Raw genomic sequence first — 22,032 nt, 5'->3', positions numbered from 1 at the left:
TATTTGACCGCCAAGGCTCGAGAAAAAATGGCGAATTCAGATAAGGATATTCAACTGAGGCATATTTCTTCCCTTGTATTTTCCATCGTATGCACAATTTACTTAAATGACCAGTCTTACGGAATATCCAAACCATATCTCCATACGCCGAAATATTTTATATTACTACAAACAGAATAGTTTCGGAGTAAAACGCAACAAAGTTTAGCGAGTGACGTTCTAGTGGCGATGAAACATGTAAAATTGTTCACACTTTGTCCTCTGTTTATCAATATCAACGTAATCCAGCCATCTTCTGGTACCTGAAGACACTATATATATCTGTAATGGGTTGCTACAGAACTTATTTTGACGAATGTATTCTTTATGCCGTTTAAACGCACTTTTTAAAAGCAACGTTAGGGGATACCGATCGCAATACACCGTTGATGTTCGAGAACCACTTTCGTAAATGATTTGTACCTAAAACAAACGCCAAATATGTACTTATCCTTTAACAATCAATTGTCATGAACATACACTCACCGGGGATCGAACTCACGATCTCGCGATCCGTACATCTTTGCTCTCCCTATTGAGCTAGGCGGGCGATACTTTGAATTCAGTTGCCCTACGTACTAGTACGGCCTGGTTAATTCCAATAACCTTATGTCAAACTGTTTATTATCAAAACACTTAAACAACTGCCGTGTACATGAATTTGATATTCTTTCATCATATACTTGAGAAAAAAAACATTATAATATTGAATCCAAAAATTAAATGCTTAACAAGAAAAAGACTTTCACAAATTTGACTACTTATAATTAATCTTGAGCATAGAAAGTGAAAGTTTTCGGCGTACTGAATGATATACAAGGACGGATACTTGCATGGAATATTAGTCGGCCATTTAAAGATTCGTGTATGAAATAATACTGAAAATATCATACTGACCCTGACCTTGGGTGATGCTAAACGTGGAATCATCTTTAGGCTTATTAAATAAAAAATGACGTAAGATCTGGGCTGATGCACATAAATTCATTGTCCAAATTATATCAAATTACAAAGATATTACATTTTTCTAAAGATTTATATTGTAAAATTATAATTATTTATATGGCACAAAACCACAAAATATGTTTTCTTGGTAGGTGCAATTATTTCATAAGAGAAGTGAGCTAGACTAACAATTCTACTCAAATGTGAGGAAATAAAAAGTAATGAACGGATAACAAACTGTAAAATCAAGGGATTTCCTATCGCCTTTATGCAGTCTACAGAAAAACGTGTAAACTATAATATTATAAAGTAATCCACTTTTTATTAAAGTTCACTTTTCTCCGTCAGCGGTTTATTTTCTTACAGAGTAAAAGGTCCTTTATGCAAGAACTGCTTATCGCATACCATTCTTGTATCCAAGTCGTTCTGCATGTGAATGCACACATCTGCAATGATCCCGACACCTATTTTCCATGAAATTGCGGCCACAAACTGGGTACGCTTAGGTAATACCTGCATAGAACACCTGCAACACGTTGACTTGAATTGATGTAGTCGTTTCTGCCGTTCACGTTTGTCTTTTCTTGTGAACATGTTTTCCGATTATTTTGTCAACATGGATCAAGAAATGTATTTTCTTGTGAACATGTTTTCCGATTATTTCGTCAACATGGATCAAGAAAGGTATTTTCTTGTGAACATGTTTTCCGATTATTTCGTCAACATGTATCATCAAATGTTTAACACTGTCACTAGGCTGTAACACATACGTGTGTTTTATCGTTTGTTTTACGGTAATGTGATTCGTGACACATACAGAACAAGCGATTTCGTTCCCCTGCATGGATCTGCTAAGCAATGGCACAAATCTGAAAATATAAAGAAAAGCGTTTGTGACTGTCATTTCACTTTAATGACTTAAGTTTTAATGTTTTACGCCTTAAGTCACGTTCTAGCTTCCAGCTTTTTCTTGCATGAACAATTAATATGCCCATCATGGAATTTTACCTTCTTGTTAGAACTACTGTTGTTCCACTAGCTTTACCTTGACAGTAGTACCTTCCTCGACTTAAAATATCACAACAGCGAGAGCGGATGCAATGGTCAAGAGGTAAAAAGAAACTAGGGAAAATGAATTGTTTGTTTGTTTGTTTTTTTGCCCAGGCACGCTAAAGAAAAAGTCAAGCTTTTGGATTTGTGATAGAATTCTGTCAAAAGTCAGTTTTCTTTACTGATTAACAAAAGTATTATTTCTTATAATTAGAAGGACGACGTACATTGTCATGATGACACGTTTTAGTTTACTATAGTTTATTAGTAAAGTATTAATAAAATCTAAAAGAAAATCATTAATTTTGCAAACCAAGTAAAAGAAGATTTCGTTTGACTGGGCTTTTTTGCGAGAGACGATGAAATGTGAAACATCTATGCCCTCTAGTACCGGTAAATACATACATACAGAAACACCGCAGCTAAAGGACCGGAGTAATAAGAACAAAACTCGTAAGGTTGATGTAAAATAAGAAGTTCTACATACAGAAATGCAGTAGAAGACTAAAGAATTCAGACTCCGGCGTTAAAGGATAAGTATTTGGCGTTTGTTTTAGGTAAAAATCATTTACGAAAGTGGTTCTCGAACAGCAACGGTGTATTGCGATCGGTATCCCCTAACGTTGCATTTTAAAAAGTGCGTTTAAACGGCATAAGAAATACCTCCGTCAAAAATTATTTCGTTAGCAACATTACTCTTATATATAGAGTGTTTAGGTACCCGAAGATGGCTGGATTACGTTGATATTGATCATGCGATGGTAAATTGTGTCCAATTTTACATGTCTCTTTGTCATTTGAACATCACACAACAAACTTTGTTGCGTTTTACTACGAAACTATTCGTTTTCTAGCGATATAGAATATTTCGGCGTATGGACAGATGGCGTGGATATTCCGTAAGACTTGGCATTTAACTAGAATGTGCATACAAGTGAAAATAGAAGGAAGAAAATAAGCCTTACCTGACCATTGGTGTCAAAATTCGCCATTTTTTTCTCGAGCCTTGGCGATCAAATACGCTCGGTCTGACGTAACAACGCGAGGACTGTCGTTTTGCCTATCCAGTGTGATTATATTGCCTTAAATTGCCGTCACTGTCCTTTATGTAGAAATTTAAAAGAACATCTTTAATTTTTTTATCAAGTTTCATGTATAACTATCTGATTATCTTGATGCTAGCTGGATAAATGATACATTGTGATAGTATCGTTCACGTTATTGTGTTATAGAGATGGTTCCTAAAATTCAAGGCAATATCTTATCAGAAAGCTATGGTCCTATTTGGAAATGTGAGACCAGTGAAAGATAAATGTTCTAGGACTGTTTATTCATCTAGACAAATTATGCATTCTATTTCAATTTCTTTTGATGTATGATGTCTATTACTCAAGATAATTTACATGAATGTATCGTCTTAAGAAAGAAAACGTCTTTCATATGAAAACATATGTAAACTCTCGACAATTTTACAAAATCCGTTTTCCAAGAACAGTCAAATGAAAGGGAAAAATCAGAGCGCTATAACGTATTTATTCCATCTGATGGTCACCGCTAACCCATGCCAAAAATTGTACCGAAAGTTATTCCACTTTTACCAGTACGCAAAATAATCTGCATATCGGTCGAGGCGTCCGGAATCGCATTTACCTTGATGTTCAGTACTTACAGTTATCTAGTATAATAAGACAAAATTTTAATATTAATTAAGAAATAAGTTCCCAAGTGTGGTCTATCGTAGAATAACCCGTGTTTTGAGTTCTTATGCGTAAGAATATATCACGAAGGCCGTAGGCCTGAGTGATATATGGTTTCGCATAAGAACGAAAAACTAGGGTTATTCTACGATAAATCACACTTGGGAACTTGTTATTTCGATTCTAACACGACATACTAATATCAACAGTGTAAGAAAAAAATGGTTACTACGCGAGTGGTTTATTGCAGAATAACCCGAGAAAGATTTTGTTCTACAATAAACATGTATGTAGGTTATTCGCTAGTCGTGTTAGAACTGAAAAGAAATGACAGTCACTTTTCTTTAGCACTTCCACCTAAAGAACGAAGCCGCTGTCGCAGGCAAATCTTACTTCTGGGCCAATTCCTTTTACATAAAATTGCGGCGTACTCCGTTTCACCACTGGCAACCGTTTAGGCATTCGTTTTTCAGCAGTATTTCAGTCATGTATGAACGGCGGGCAGTTAACCTAACCAGTGTTCCTGAATTCTGTACCAGTACAAACCTGTTCTCCGCAAGTAACTGCCAACTTACCCAAATGAATCAGAGGTGGAGGACTAATGATTTCAGACACAATGTCTTTTATGAAATCGTCACGGAGAACATACATCCCGCCCGGGGATCGAACTCACGACCCGTAGACCAACGTTCTCCCTACTGAGCAAAGCGGGCGGGTGGTGTTCAACTATTGTGGTGTTATGTACTGTATGTATGTATGTATGTATGTATGTAGGCGTATCTTGAAAATAGATGCAAAATTTGTACAAAATTTAATTTAGGCCTACCACCCGCTGCTCTTGTTGTCACAAAATAATCGATATGTGCTTCAGTTTTTTACTTGACTTTAGTTGTTGTCGTTTAGAACGTAGTCTAAGGTGCCATGCAGTCTGCAATAGCTGTGCTGCCGTTTTGATAGAAAAAAAATGAATGTCTATACGAATGTCTAATGTCTATACAGACAGGCATATGCCTCGATTTTTTAATGCCTATACGAAAGTCTAATGTCTATACAGATAGGCTTTCGCCTCGATTTTTGAATGTCTATACGAATGTCTAATGTCAATACAGACAGACATTCGCCTCGATTTTTTGAACGTCTATACGAATGTCTATACAGATAGGTATTCGCCGCGATTTTTGAATGTCTATACGAATGTCTAATGTCTATACATATTGACATTCCCACTGGCACCAGACAGAAAGAAAAATCCTCTGTGAATGTTATACTCTACCCCTAGGTATACTGTAAGGACAAGGCCATGAACAGGAAAATATACTAACAAATTTCAATCGCACATTTCATTCCTGAAACGCACAGTTCGTTAAACGTGTACTATGGAAATTGAACAAGTCACGTTTCTTTAGTATTTCTTATCTTAGAGAAACAACGCATAATTGATAGTTTTTTAAACGTTGAAGAAAAAACTTGGTTGAACTTCCCTGGTGAAGTTCCGGTGTATATGCAGCATAAATAAATAAATAAATAGTACAGATGTATATCAATGCATGACTTCAAATTCAAAATCATTTCTAAAATGAATTTCATTCATCATTTCGAATTTTATTGTAAAACTGTGAATATTTTAATGTCTATACAGATAGGCATTTGCCTCGATTTTTGAATGTCTATACGAATGTCTAATGTCTATACAGATAGACATTCGCCTCGATATTTTTGAATGTCTATACGAATGTCTAATGTCTAACCCACTGCAAACGCACCTAATATTTATCATATGTTTCAACACCTGTTTATCTTTGTCTTGGTTGGGTGAAACAAGTTATATTATATCAATCGGGAATCCGGGATCCTCATATTCGGTTTTATTAATTACCGGCAATAGAACAAACAGATTTCAGACATTAAGAAAGGGTCCTGGTGTGTATTTCATTCTTTTGAAATTCATTGAATTTATTACAGTACTGATGCCAGAGTGTTTCGATGCCCTGAACAATCATCGCACCCGTATTTATAATTCGTAGGCATCATGACAAATGCATACCGAATAACAGGACATAAATTGTAGATAAGAAGCAAAGATTGACTTTCATCTCCCTATGAATTTATGATACTTTAACAAGGTCAATTTTACTACGTCTGTAAAAGTTGTAACTGTTGTAGCGCGCCAACAGCGCCCAACATGACATTTTTATTGGTGAAAAGCAGACTGTTCTCGGTAAATATTCCAAAATAATGCCTCTTTAGATAAAGTTTTGTATTTATCACCAATTAACACTTTGAACTCTTCTATCAAGGGTCGGTGAAAATGTCCCTGTTCTATATTTTTTGTTTATAAATGTCAGACTTGAAAAATGTTTTCGATAATCAGTTATTTTACGCATATTCACAAAGAAAGTATGGACGCCTTTCCGACATGTTTTAGGGTGAGCGCGCAATGTCATTGCTGATGGCGGTTTTTGTAGCCCACCTATGTGTTTTTAGAAGTGGCTAAAAATTCAATTGCTTTATAATTACATATAAGATGAGTATATCTTTATATTTTAGTTAAGCGTCATTTAGTGAAATAAATGACATTTTCACTCATGCTGTTTTGGTGATTTATTTTCATCATTTTGGAACACATATGAACTCACACCCAATATCGCAATCCACAGTATTGTAATTAGCATTTGCAATGCAGGAGGTGGAAGGGAAGATTCAAAGAAAGTATGGACGCCTTTCCGACATGTTTTACTCCATGTTAGCTCACAATGCTCAGGTGAGTTTTTGTGATCGCTCGATGTCCGGCGTCTGTCGTCTGTCTGTCTGTCAACATTTAGCTTGTGTATGCGATAGAGGCTGTATTTTTCAACTGATCTTCATGGAATTTTATCAGAATGATAACCTTGATGAAATCTAGGCCAGGTTCGGAAATGGGTCATCTGGGATCAAAAACTAGGTCACTAGGTCAAATCAAAGAAAAACCTTGTGTATCCGATAGAGGCTGTATTTTTCAACTGATCTTCATGAATTTTGGTCAGAACAATAACCTTGATGAAATCTAGGCCAAGTGCGAAAATTGGTCCAATCTTAATGAAAATTGGCCAGAATATTTGTTTCCATGAAATCACTAGGTCAAACATGTTTACACTGTTATGGTGTGTTTCTCAGGTGAGCGACCTAGGGCCAAGATACCTAGGGCCATCTTGGCCCTTTTGTTTTAATAATGCAATTGTATTCCTGCTGTAAAGTACAGTATATTAATCACGTACGCCCAATTTTCGCGTGTCAATTATCAATTTATATGTCATTATGCATATTTCATTTTTATGCTTTTCAATGATTTTCACTGGTTTGTGGAAATACGACGGTAGCATATATATTTTCTCTGCTTTGAAACGTGGAATTATCACACTTAAACTAGCAGGACTTCCCTATATAAAAGATAAATATTTGTAATTTTCAATGAAAGATTGCGAGACCCCAATATTTGTGTGGAGGGCCAGTAGATTTTCATGTTTTAAGTGGTCGATAAAACAAATAAATAATACGTTTTGTTATTGACCCTCTACGGAAATATGTGGGGTCAGCATGATAATGCGTGACTCTAGTTACCTCCCCTAACGGTCAGCCCACAGACTGAAATGAAATGAAATGAAATGAAAGTGATAATAACGTCACGAGTTGGGCTAGATAAAGGGTGGGGAGAGGCGTTACTGACGAACCCAATGATTAATACAATACTCCCTTTTTAGCTCACCTGAGCAATGCTCAGGTGAGTTTTTCTGATCGCTCGATGTCCGGCGTCATATGGGTCATCTTGAGTCAAAAACTAGGTCACTAAGTCAAATCAAAGAAAAACATTGTGTATGCGATAGAAGCTGTTTTTTTTAATTGATCTTCATGAAATTTGGTCAGAATGATGGCCTTGATGAAATTTAGGTCGAGTTCGAATATGGGTCATCTTGGGTCAAAAACTAGGTCACTATGTCAAATCAAAGAAAAACATTGTGTATGCAATAGAGGCTGTATTTTTCAATTGATCTTCATGAAATTTAATCAGAATGACTGCCTTGATGAAATCTAGGTCGAGTTCGAATATGGGTCATCTGGGGTCAAAATCTAGGTCACTAGGTCATATCAAAGAAAATACTTGTTTAAACTTAAGACCACATTTTTGGTCCAATCCTAATGAAAACTGGCCAGAATATTTGTTTCCATGAAATCACGAGGTCAAACATGTTTACACTGTTATGGTGTGTTTCTCAGGTGAGGGACCTAGGGCCATCTTGGCCCTCTTGTTCAGTTATATTGTAAAGGAACTCCATAAATTTCTTTTCTAACGTAAAAACTGTGACGTCATTACTAAAGGTGTTTACTTAATAAATCATCAAGGCCTCCGAGTGGTTTGTTGTCTAATTTATCACGGTTCAGAGTTCAGATGTGCAGGAATTTAACGACAAACCACAAGAAAGGCTTGATTGTTTTAATTCTTACACGTTTCACCGAAATATTTTGATAAAAATTATGCTGGGCTTCATTTATCCGAGTAGAAAAGAACCGGACGTCATGCGGCAATTTGACGTCATAATTTACGTCATAATGCTCTCCCACTGGTCCGCGCGTCAACCGTTGTTTATCGTAGAATCTAACATGGCTCGATTTGATTTCCAGTTAAACAAAGAAGGAAATCAAACTCTGTATATTCTGCGATAAACAACGGTTGACGCGCGGACCGGTAAGAGAGCATTATGACGTCAGATTGCCTCATGATGTCCGATACATTACTCCTTGGGTAAATGAAATCCAGCATGATGTTTATTGAAATATGTCAGTGAGCATGTCAGAATGAAAACAATCAACGCCTTCTAGTGATTTATCGTCTAATTTACCACTGTTCATCGTTTAGATGCTTCAGTATTTAACCACGAGAGCGTTAGCCCTCGTGGTTCAATCCCTATGCATCTGAACTCTGAACCGTGGTAAACTAGACGATAAACCACTCGAAGGCCTTGATTATTTGTTAAATATACAGAGCTTGATTTTCTTCTTTGTTTAACTGGCAATCACATCGAGACATGTTAGAATGTTTTATTTACTTTAAGTTTGTTTAGTTAGATTAATATGAACCCTGCATATGAGAAAAAAAAACATGTCTTATGTGGATTGGTTAAACCAGTTTCTCGTTAATTTTGCAAAAGGCATACACAAATTATTTGAAACATACATTTTTATTATAATATGGAGATTTGAAGCAAAATTCAAGTTAGAAACTACAAATGCATAAATATTTTAAGTACATTTAAAACATATCTACAATGTATTGATAAATGATAAGCAATAAACAATTTATTGTTTAAGAAATAATAAATCTGTTCCTATATTTTATCAGTTAATAAAATATGGGCAGGAGTTTGGATGCGTAATAATTAAATCACGGGTGCGTAGCACGAGTGATTTAATTATCCGCATCCAAACGACTGCCCATGTTTTATTAATTGATAAAATTATTGGAACATATTTATTATTTCGATTCTAACAACGCAAATAATTCGCATTTTACAGTACTACATTTTCAGCGTAATACGTCATTCGGGTCATATGCTGTTACAATTTATCCCCTATGGTTAGAAAAAGTTACATAGCCAATGTAACGTATAGATATTTGTTTCCTTTTTATCAGAATTTTGAGAAGTATTTATAATTTAGTAATCTAACAGCTCGCAAACTAATTTTGAAGAGAATCGTCAAATAAAGCGAGTTGACCCTGTGTTACAAGTTACGAGCTTAACTTTATATGACGTCACACCATTATGACGTCATACTTTATGTCATACATTTATGACGTCACCGCTGAATCTTAATTAAGCTAATTGAATTCGCTTGTAGAGATCAAAACGTGTTTTACGGTCCTACACATAAGTCAATATGACATTTTATCATATTTTTGAGATGTTGTTTTCAACTGTTTGGCATTGAAATAATTTGTATGTAATGTAACTGAAGAAGAATCTCTTATTTCACAATCATAGGGGGTGAAATGTAACAGCCAACCATATTTTATCGTAGATTCATGTATAGGCGATTTTGCTATATGTTTATATACCAATTGCTGCAGATCGTGTTAGAATAGATTTTAAATACACAGGAAACACATCTCAGAATGAATCGATGTAGAACTTTGTAATGGTAAGACTCAGAATATGAATGACACAACATTGATAACAATAACAGACATACAATAATAATAAAATAGATTATATAATTAAGCAATGTTTGACATGCCATATATACGACAATTATTTAGATATTTATATATTTGTTGTGTTTCTAAACTGAAAACTAGCCAAGCAAAATATACATAATTTTACAATATTGAAAATATATTTTGTTATTAAAATCATATAGTCAAATTCGTAATAAAGTCCTAAACGTATTGTCAGTATGAAAAGAGAGTTTCCTTTTTTACTAAACTGTCAACTTTCTGCTGCCGTAAGTTCTTCGCTGTGAGCAGGGAATAAGATTTGACTATTTGGAATTCCGTGTTCTGATGTGTAAACTTTTTGCCCGACCCTTCGTTAATAAAAAATCATTCGATTTGATAGCTAGTTTACGACTGAATGATTGATTTGAAAAATTTGGCTGTTAGCAAAAATCAGTTACGTTATAATCTTACCGTTGCCGTGTTACTTTATGTGCATTCCGCAAGAAGATTTATTTTAAAATTCTCGAGAAATGCCAACCTGATAAAGATACTCCAAATAATGCTGCTTAGACTTAGGTATGCTCTAACCTCTTTTCACTGTTCGCAATAATTTTCCTTCACTACGAAAGACCTGTGTTGTCTTCATGATTTAACACTTCAAAACTTAAACACTGAACCTGTTATAAGGGCTAAAACATAAATTTCACGATTTTAGACTTCAAAATTACACGTTAAAAAAAATGAAATCTTGATGTTTGAAAAACGAACGTTTCAGATGCGTTTTAGGACCCTGGATCAAATCTGGATCAAACCCACGTCACAACTAGTTGGAAACAGAAGAATGACACCTAACCAATTTACTGAAGCCAAAAAGAACACTGGTCAGACAGACAAAACATGACCTTTTGTAACTTTATTTGTAAGTAATATATAGCTCATGCACAAGGTACGAAAACTGTTAGTTTATTATATTCAAATTATATCAATTTATTTGAGGAAAGCAAACTTGTTTCACTAGATTTACCACTAAAGAAACGGACCTCCAGTAAGGAAAGCTTAAATGTACTGTTAAACCTTGATAATCAATTTACCTGATATCTTTTCAATTTTGACACCTATCTCATCTAAAGTCTTGACAAGATGAGAAAAAAAAAATATATATAAATAGGAATTTAATATTTTATCTAGTCATTACATAGCTCTATGCATATTTCTTCCAAGATTTGCATGAGAAAGGTAAATCTGTATATTCTTATTTTACGCCCCCACTGCCTCCTCGCAAAAGAAAAATTGGGTCATTTAAACAGTGGAAATAAAGGCTTTACTGCTCAGACGCCAAAAGAACATGGGTCATTGTCTCTGGAAATGACGTTGTCGCATGAAAATGTGCATCATAATATCATTTAAAGACAACCGTATTTTACAAAAAAAAAATAAAAAAAAATAAATAAATATGAAAAAATAAATATATAAAAATAAAAATATAAAAGTAATAATAACAATCAACATGTAACACATAAACAATTTTTTGCAGAACAGATATCATCACATTGCTTTGCCCTTTGCTTTATTCTAGAAAGTCAATTCTAGAACAAAACATATCAACACATGATACACAAAAAAGCAGAGCTGAGTAAAAGAAAACAAAATGCACACGAGACTGATCAGCTCTTAATCAAACGTAAGCATGCAGATCTAGATACAAGTAGTCCAAATATAGTAACGAGGAACTATATCTGGACTACTTGACTAAGAGATTGTGTGTGTGTTTGGGTTTAACGTCTTTCTCAACAATTTTTCAGTCATATGAACGACGGTGTCTACTTGTAGCAGTGAGCACAATGTCCAACTTTATAGTGCTGCCTGACTGGAATATCACGCCCTAGACACATGACATGATACCCCACCCAGTCACATTATACTGACACCGGGCTGACCAGTCCTAGTACTATCCTGTTAATGCTGAGCGCCAAGCGAGGTAGCTACTAGTACCATTTTTTACGTCTTTGGTATGACGCGGCCAGGGATCGAACCCACGACCTCCCGCACTCGAAGCGGACGCTCTACCACCAGGCTACCGAGGCGGTTGACTAAGAGATGGTCAAGTCAATATTGATGTAGTAGGAACGCTGAAGATCTTGTAAGAAAGTACTCTTCCGATGTTTAAATAATAAGACAAAAATTTTAGGGTGACCTTTTACCAAAATTATTCTTATTATTTCGATTCCCCAAAAGCAAGGACTGCCAAAGCTAACTTAGAAAAATCTTCAAGCAACATTTCGTTCTAAACCATTGCTTCGACTTTGAAAATATTCTTGGAACAATTTCACAATAACGTGTTCTAGGTAACTCGCTTCTAAGATTATTCTAACTGTTCCCTTGTTAACAAATCTAGAGACAGAACTAAAAAGTAGACAAGGAATCAAACTTCATTTACTCCTTTAAGCCACTAGCGGTTTAACACAATGAATCTTATAAAAGTGTTCAAGGTAGCTAAAGTGATGAATTTGCTCGAAACTTGAGATAATTTACACCTGTTTGTGCTTACTGGGTGCATGTTTATACATGATCGATTTTCGCTACAGTAGAGGTAATTTTGAAATTTGATTTTCCTTTTCCTGGTTGTGCAACGCCATAGCATTGGGTATAATTTAGATAAATAGAAAGAACTTTTGCGTTATATTTATCAAAGATTTAAATTGACAATTGTTCAGCCGAACTTTATAAGAAATGCAATTTTGTAAATCATTATTATCTCCCTTTGCCCGTTTTAAATATATGAATTCTACATTATGTTTAGAAATCCTCGTATTTCGGTTCAGGTTATTGAAATATTATTCGAAAAACTGCAATTTAAAAACAATAATTTATATTCAAATCAAAACAAAACATTCGCTTTTTAAATACTTTATATTAATAGGTGATGTGGCCACAAAATTTCATAAAAAGTGATAAAATATTCATTTCTAATACGGATTTAACCCTTTTTAATGGATGTTTGTGCTCAAATAAATCTCTTGCAGACTATACGGAAATTGCAAAATGTCATAAAAGATTGCTTAAATGGGATTGACCACTTCAGGTTGTACACGGGCGGAACTATAGTTTCTACTTAGACCTACTTTCTGCTTAAATGAGGGCGATCGTCATATCACATCAGCTTCAAGTTAAATAAGGCACTGCCTAAATCGAGAATCGACGGAATTAAAATTGAAAATGCATGTTTTTGTACGCGTGTGTTTGTAAAAAACAAGGACTAGTATCAAACAGATAATGCCACGTTCCAAAAACACAGCTTCCCCAAAATGAAACTCGCAGCACATAGATGTTCACACTTATAACACACTCACTCACATACAAAGCAAACACACGCGTACAAAACAAACAAATAAAGGAACACAGTTGGGCACCGCATTGGAACGGTCAGTGGCAAAAACACCACTGGGGAGCTTAAACCGGTTTATAAAGCGAATCCAACCTCACTCTTATCCCCAACATGTTCCAAAGTCACGAGACAGTGTAAATAAAATTAATCCCTGTCAGGTGAATCTCTAACATACGCACAATGCATGGCATGTAAAACACAAAACTGCTCCTGTATAATCATATAAAAAGCAAACATTAAGAAGCAAAAACATATGTACGCAATGCCTTTGCAGAAGACAAAGCATCAAGAGAACACCTTTAATCAAAGACCCGACACCACTGGGGAGCTTAAACCGGTTTATAAAGCGCACCCAACCTCACTTTTACCCCCACCATGTTCCAAAGTCACGAGACAGTGTAAATAAAATTAATCCCCGTCAGGTGAATCTCTAACATATGCACAATGCATGGCATGTAAAACACAAAACTGCTCCTGTATAATCATATAAAAAGCAAACATTTAGAAGCAAATACATATGTACGCAATGCCTTTGCAGAAGACAAAGCATCAAGAGAACACCTTTAATCAAAGACCCGACGAAACAGGCCAGAAGACAGAAATCAAAACAGTTCAGTCAAGGTGGAATTTAAAAACTGCTTATCAAAGAGTCCCCCCACCCCTCTTCCGTCAGACACAACCAAAGAGGGAAGCGTAGTGTCCAACTGTAAAGGGGTTGAACAATAAACATGCAGTGTCTCAAAACAGTTGGGTCGTAACCTCTTTTAATAAAACGTTTTATAATTTTACCAAATACAGTTGGAAAATTACCATGACCCAAAATATTACGAAGTTTGTAAACCACATCCTCATAAAAATCGGGTTTTGAAATACCTTCTTGCAGAAGTGTCTTTAAACTACTGAATTTTAAAACCAAATCAGAATTACGATAGTAAAATTTAGCAAAAAATTTACGCAATTTGTAATAACGATAGCATTGCTGAAGAAGTTTATATGTAATATGTTGATTACGTTCATTGACTACACGCTTTGGAAAACAGAATTAATTGAGAAATATATACCCCATGAGATGTAGCATGAAGTACATCCCCATCCAAATGGGGGAAATTTACAATACTTAAATCAAAATCACCCCTCTTGTCATAAATTTTGGGGTATAATATTGTCATAAATAGAGAGATGTAAATCTAAAAATGAAGCAGCAGTATCTGTTCTACAGAAGCTCTCGGGGATAAATTGTAGTATCCACTAACTGAGCAAAAAACGTATTTTCCATATTAAGAATATATCCAGATAGCGTCATTTGTTATTAAATGCAGTAATAATATGGAGAAAGGCTCAAAGTGTCTTTTATGACAATATAAGTCATTTCGTCTAGATAGTGTGTAACATATTTGTGAAAGATATCATTTGTATAACGGCGCTAATTTCTCCCTATTTGAGTCGTTACGGCGTCATTTTTCCCTCCTCGTGAACGCTGCCATTATTCTCACAGAACCGAAAACAACTGAGTACCTGTGGTTCTGATTTTCTGACTATTGTAGGAAATCATTGAACCAAGAGAGTTTTTTATATGCTGGATGTGGTAAATCACATTTGTTAAATGTCATAATCAATCTTCCTCTTCAAAATCTCGCAGATTGTGTCTATAAATAAGTGTACCTGCATGACCGCTAAATATATTATTTTCGCTATGTACATGACCCTCTCTAGATGGTGAAAATCATGTTTACCAGTTAATTATCTTCTTTTCTGGTTCACCTTCCAACAATGTTCAGCTAAATGCTCAACTGTTCAGCTAAATGCACAGTGTACGCGCCAAAAGGGCATAATCATCGTCTCGTTACAGTGGAGGAATTGATCCAGATTTTTGTCGCCGCGACGAGAATTGATTGGTAAAATTACTAAAATACTCATACCGTAAGTCATTTTAAGTTGTTTGCATTCAGACTATCAACAATCAAAATTCATTGATGATGTACTGCTAATTTCGCATAATGGAAAACTTTCCGAAGAATATTCATCCGGCCAATAATAATTGGTAGCGGTCAGATTTTCTGTTTAGAAATAAGAAGGGCATGTTCACATTTTACATAATAACAAAAATGCTAAAAATAAGAATCCATAGATGCATTTTCACACGACAATTGTAAAATTTTAAAATAAAAGCCTGTACCCTAGGTCGTGACAATGTTTAACAGCAAATCTAAAAACGCCGTGGTCAGTGTATTATATACTGTCATGGGTATAATTCCCAGGCCCTGATGTTCCGTTTTTTAACCCTGTTATAACGACGGAGGCACCACCGTAGTTTCGACTTTCATCATCGTAGCTTCGAGCATCGTTGTTTAGGTAGCAAAATAAAAATGCGATGGCTCAAACAGAACACCGTCGATACGACATAAATGTTATATAATTGTTAATTAATAAAGTAACAAATAACTATAGTGCTTAATAACCAAAAATACCATTAACCGCCTCAATAGTCTAGTGGTAGAGCGTCCGCTTCGAGTGCGGGAGGTCGTGGGTTCTATCCTCGGCCGCGTCATACCAAAGACGTGAAAAATGGTACCAGTAGCTCACTGGCTTGGCGCTCAGCATTAAAAGGTAAAACTGGCCTCTTCTCCCATACCCTCGTGGTGATGGATTCCATCAGGAATGAGGTGTCGAGAGTGATTAATATAAGTTGTAGAACTTCCTTCACAATCGACCTAAAATAAATTATGTATAAACTAAAATGCCATAAGACACGGAACACATTGTAGTGTTAGACGATTTTTTCCCGGTAAAACCATATTTCTTTCTTGATAAAATTACACCTTTAATAACAAGAGGGCCATGATGGCCCTATATCGCTCACCTGTTATCATTGCACTTGAGGACAAGAAGGTCCTCAGAAAAATTATCTAAGTCCAAAGGACAGGAACAACAAAGGAAAGAAATTTAACCAAAAAGAAAAACAAAATTCTTACAAGGTACAAATATGTCAAAATACACCTAAAAATTGGAGGTACCATCCATGTTGTACCACAGAAAAGTGGTCTCGGTTTTTCCCTACGGCCAATAATAAAAAAGTTACTAAAAATAGGCTATTTATAGTAACGTAAAAGGAAGTAATTCAAAAGAAAATTATTGTAAAGTAACAAAAGAAGGATCTGCCAAATAAATCTGTTGACATAAATGAAATTTCAGATCAGTATCTTCATTAGTTACGGAGATATACCCATTTTAATTTGAAATAAAGGGAGGTAATTTGACATAAAATCAGTCCATAGTTATCTACCCTGATTGGCTCGGTCCAACTAATGACAATAATGAAATTTCAAATAAGTCCTGTAAGTACTTACTGATATAAATCCATTTTGACTACAATCAGGGGAGGTAATCAGATATAAAATAACTCTGGAAACTACGATTGGATCTGATTTGTCATGGAATCCAAGAATTATTGTTGTTGAAGATATTTTGGAAGTTTGTATCAAATAAAACCATATATGAAGTCTCTATATGGCTGCAAAAGCCAAAATAGCCAATTTTGGACATTTAAGGGGCCATAACTCTGGAACCCATGACGGAATCTGGCCAGTTTAAGAAAGGAACCAAGATCTTGTGGTGATACAAGTTGTGTGCAAGTTTGGTTAAAATCAAATCATAAATGAAGTTGCTATTGTGCAGACAAGGTCAAAATAGCTGATTTTGGCCCTTTCAGGGGCCATAACTCTGGACCCCATTATGGGATCTGGCCAGTTCAAGAAAGGAACCGAGATCTTATAGTGCTACAAGTTGTGTGCAAGTTTGATTAAATTCAAATCATAAATGAAGCTGCTATTGTGCAGACAAGGGCAAAATAGCTAATTCTGGTCCTTTAAGGGGCCATAACTCTGGAACCCATAATGGAATCTGGCCAGTTCAAGAAAGGAACCAAGATCTTATGGTGATACAAGTTGTGTGCCAGTTTGGTAAAAATCAAATCATAAATAAAGCTGCTATAGTGCAGACAAGGTCAAAATAGCTGATTTTGGCCCTTTCAGGGGCCATAACTCTGAAACCCATAATGGAATCTGGCCAGTTCAAGAAAGGAACCGAGATCTTATGGTGATACAAGTTGTGTGCAAGTTTGGTTAAAATAAAATCATAAATGAAACCACTATCGTGCAGACAAGAAATTTGTTGACGGACGGACGCACGGACGCACGACGGACGAAGGGTGATCACAAAAGCTCACCTTGTAACTATGTGACAGGTGAGCTAATAAAAATATAAATTCAAGCCAAATTTCAATGAAAGATTTATTCTTTTATCAAACTCTAACCAAAATAGGTCATTTATACCCATACCTAGACAAATCGCATTCGTTGTTTTAGGAAGGACAAAAACATGCCTTATGTGGATTGGTTAATACAGTTTCTTGTTAATTTTGCAAACTTACTAAACAAATACACCCAAAGCAGTAAACTGTCTTTTTCGTTCTTTTTTCATTTTTTGCAATGAAATGTTCATTATCTCCCAATATTTCACCAAAATAGCCAGTTCATATCCACATGTGTCTGTACAAATGACAGTTTTCATACGGTGTTGTTATAAGTAGAACAATAGTAAAATTTTCCATGTTTTCCATATAAAATTAATCTTCTGAGCTTTGTCATACATAGTCAGGAAAAAAATTAACCTTATGTTCGCAAGTGACATTTAAACCACAAAAAAAAAACAAAGAAAAGTATGGTTAATATATTTTCTGATAGAATTTTTGTCTGACATTTCAACACTAAGGAACGCCTTCCAAACTGACAGCTCAAGTATGGGTATGTTTCTATAGGGGCTAAAGATCTCCATGAAAATGCTACAAAAATATCGAGTATAGATATACAATGAATAGGTTTACTATGCCACTTACACTAGAAAAAAAGTACTGATTATCCCGAACATGCTGTACTACGTTTGTACCCTAAGAGAGTGATCACCATATTACCTCAGTTCCAGGCGAAAGTTCAAGAATTATTGTAGAAAAATAATTAGCAGATTACCTTCCTGTAATAAAAGTGAGAAAACAACAGATTGCAATTTCCAGCAAAGGAAAACAATTTTAACAAACATTACCCACACAGAGATTACAATTTCCAGCAAAGGAAAACAATTTTAACAAACATTACCCACACAGAGATTGCAATTTCCAGCAAAGGAAAACAATTTTAACAAACATTACCCACACAGAGATTGCAATTTCCAGCAAAAGAGGCAATATTCAAGACTGCAAGACATTTTTTTTCCATATTACAGCCTAGAATATTTTTTTTGTCTTACTTGGCTTTATCTATATGTTTTATATTCATGTTTTCTTATTTTGAAAAGGCATTTTTGGTTTATGTTGAATTTGTAATTGTTTGTATTTTTGCAGTGTACTCTGTAACGCACCTTTGAAAGTGTACATGTGCATGAAAAATGAGTTCTATATAAATGTTGTCTAATAATAATAATAATAAATAATAATAATAATAATAATACAGTGTCTGCTACTGCCATCTACATATTCACTTATGTTAATTATTTTTCAGTAAGTCAATTACTTCATGTAGGTTACAAGAAATTGTCTTAGTTAGAATGATGCATATTATATAACTGTAACTATAGAAATCAGAAAAAAAAAGCGATAATAAAAATGAAGAAACCAGTATCTAATGCGTTCAGCAGAAAATTCCAACTTCTTATGATACAGTAACTGACAATTTGGATATACAGGGGACTGTTGGGCTGCCTGGGCTTTATAATTCATCTTTTACCAAAATTGGTAACAAAAGTAGTCAGTCATTATCATTAACGCCGATTCCTGGAAAAAGCAAATCATAAACTATATTAATTTGTAATGATAACAAAAGCTATGAACTTTGAAAAATAAAGATTGCATTAAATTGTTTTATGTCCTATAACAAAGCGACAAAGACTGACTGCACAGAAACTTACATTCACCACTATACTTTCGAAAAAAGCTACAAACAGGGATTGATTCTATTCTTATATAATGTATGAAAATTGCAGAGAATCTGTTTCAAACTATTTCTGTACGTATGTCAATGAATCCTTTGAATGAGATTTTTGAACTGAAACTAGTATTACAACATGCTCGATAATATCCGTTAAAGGATTTGCAATGGTTTCTTCTATATTTACCCTGGTTTACGAGCTACAAATGTATAGATATATATGTATATGGCAATCCATCTCTCTCATTCATTATATAATGCTCTTGTCTTGGGACAAACAAAACATCATATGAGCTTTTCATCAGAATAACATATTATTTAAAACATAAATAAGATAATTTGGAAGCATAAAATACAACCTAACAAAATAATAGCAGACTCGGCAGAATTGAGTCTGTTTACAAGAGGAAGTGGAAAGTGCAACAACCCTCACGCTTTGAATCACTTGCTTCTCACCGATTGGATTGGAGCCTCACTCGGGGCGTTGAATTCTTCATGTGATGAAGCCATCCAGATGGCTTACGGAAGGTCGATGGTCTACCCCGGTGCCCGCCCGTGATGAAAAAATGCACGGAAGGGCACCTGGGGTCTTCCTCCAACATCACAGATAGAATGTCGCCATATGACGTATAAGTGTATCAGTGCGACGTTAAATCCAACAAAAAACAAAAAATGTTTATCGTAGTTTGTAAATTCTGGACATTTTTTGTACTTTTATGATTTTAAAAATGGGTTGAAGCGGTAAAATGAGTAAAATTATATGACGGAATTGTTCGATCTTGAATAAAATTTTGAGAAAGAAAATTTGGTAATTCAGTTCTGAAAATAATTATGATACAAGAATTTTGTTCAGTTTTGTCATAATATAATGGTATTTCACTTGACCTATGTTTCCACAATTTTACTTGCAGCTCAGTGTAAATATATGCTCAACAACTTTTCTAATTTATCAAATATTGACATATTTCAATGATTGTCAGTTAAGTTAAATAAAGCTTGGTGATGGCCGCTATGCGACAAGTAGTGCGGTATTAAACGATTTTGCGCCAGGTAAATTTCTCCACTGTTCAGCGATTGACTGCTCTAACACAATTTGCAACATGATTTCAATTATAAAATGGTCAGCTAACAAAACTAATACTCTGGATTCCATAACTGTTCATACTCGATATACCCATGTAACTAACAAATTAGCCATATAACACATAGATGGTGACGGATGACCATTGGCAACGCGGCCGGTCGTCCTTTCCATTCCTTTCTTGTGCTCTACATACTAAGCTAATTGGACAAGCTTACTGTACTATTGGGATATGATTTTTAATTTAATACGAGTATTAGGAAACAACGACTTGGAAATCCGAAAAGATGTATAAACATTTAGCACAACCAAAAACGCTATTGAGATATTAAAAGATTCATTGATTCATAGGACATAATCAAGTAGCAGATCCAGTTCAACAGCGAAAGACAAGTTCATAAGCACCGGCTTATAAATGCGGAATTCTATTATACAGATACGTTGAATGAACCCGAAAATGTAACAGCACAGAGTCCAGCCAAGGGGGGATATTTTGATGTCCGTCACACTACACTGAAAGACAGCTGCCGTCGTAGATAATAAAAAATCTATAAGAAGATATAAAGTAACCAAGCAAAATTATGACGGGTAATAAAATATGCAAAATTGCTCACTTCCACTTTCATCAGCTTAGGCGGAACTCTCTTATACAGAATTCTACAGCCTTGTGGGGTTGCAAACACAAAGCTGTGACGGGCAAGAGAATTGATATCAGTGGCCTGAACAGTTCAGAAACCTCTTGATGAGTATTTATGGCATCGACAGAACTTTTATGGATTTGAATTAAATCTGAGTGTGCTTGTCCTCTACTTTGCATGCTCAATAACTCTCAAAGTTTTCTAATGATACTGAAGAGTTGCAATATCAAAGCTTTTCAAATGCTTTATCAAGAGTGTTCCTGGTTATGTTAACATAAGCGTATGCTTACTAATGTCACTTCTTAACTTTGGAGACAGTTTTGTTTATTACTGTATAAATTAAACAATTTATTGAAGTTATCTGTTTTAATGACGCATAAATTTTAGAATTTACCTTTCAATGCAAAATATTTCAATGTGATAGCTCATTTATTCCACAAAAAGTACACAAACGACTGCTTGTCAAACGTTTCCTGTATCTGCTTTAAAAGGAAGTGATAGGTTAAGCAGGAAGAAGACATTGTTTCTATACATATTTATTGAATTATTCTGCTCCAGCGCCTAACATTTAATCAAAATCAGCAATTAGATTTGTTTCACAGACAAATATGTACATATAGTAATAATATTTCATGCTTAATAAAGCATATGATGACTGTTGTATTTTATGGTACTATTTGAATATTTAGATCTTTATCTGGTTAAACCGCTGTTGTTAGAAAGTCAATTTTTTCTGAAGTCCGTCTTTGATAAATTCATTAATTATTATAATTGGTGATTTTAATGTCCACTCTTTCAGCGCTGCATAACAGTATTATATTCACATATGGTCTAGAATGCCACTGAAAGGTTATATTAAATAGAAAAGTGAAACGATGATTACAAAGGGGCGCGCGGCTCACGAGCTTTGATCATCTACCAATAACTCAGCTATCAGATAACGGGTAATTATACGCAAAATAGGTGTAAAAAGGGTTGTGAACATAAACATCATATTTCAAGATTTTATTGCCGTGGCCACTTGAAACATAT

The 22,032-nt window shown here is 34.9% G+C and overlaps 1 long non-coding RNA gene across 1 annotated transcript in view; it reads right to left on the bottom strand.

Annotated features, from left to right (window-relative positions):
• Window positions 1–762: 762 nt before the first annotated feature.
• LOC123529442 (uncharacterized) overlaps window positions 763–22,032 on the bottom strand; it is a 59,470-nt gene continuing 38,200 nt past the window's right edge. The window contains exon 4 of the long non-coding RNA XR_006682144.2: window positions 763–1,853. This is a non-coding gene — a long non-coding RNA (uncharacterized LOC123529442). The remainder of the gene's footprint in view (window positions 1,854–22,032) is intronic.

The sequence above is a fragment of the Mercenaria mercenaria genome, chromosome 13 (assembly GCF_021730395.1).
Source record: "Mercenaria mercenaria strain notata chromosome 13, MADL_Memer_1, whole genome shotgun sequence".
Taxonomy (NCBI): domain Eukaryota; kingdom Metazoa; phylum Mollusca; class Bivalvia; order Venerida; family Veneridae; genus Mercenaria; species Mercenaria mercenaria.
The sequence above is the reverse complement of the archived record's forward strand: the minus strand, read 5'-3'. Positions and strand labels throughout refer to the sequence as shown.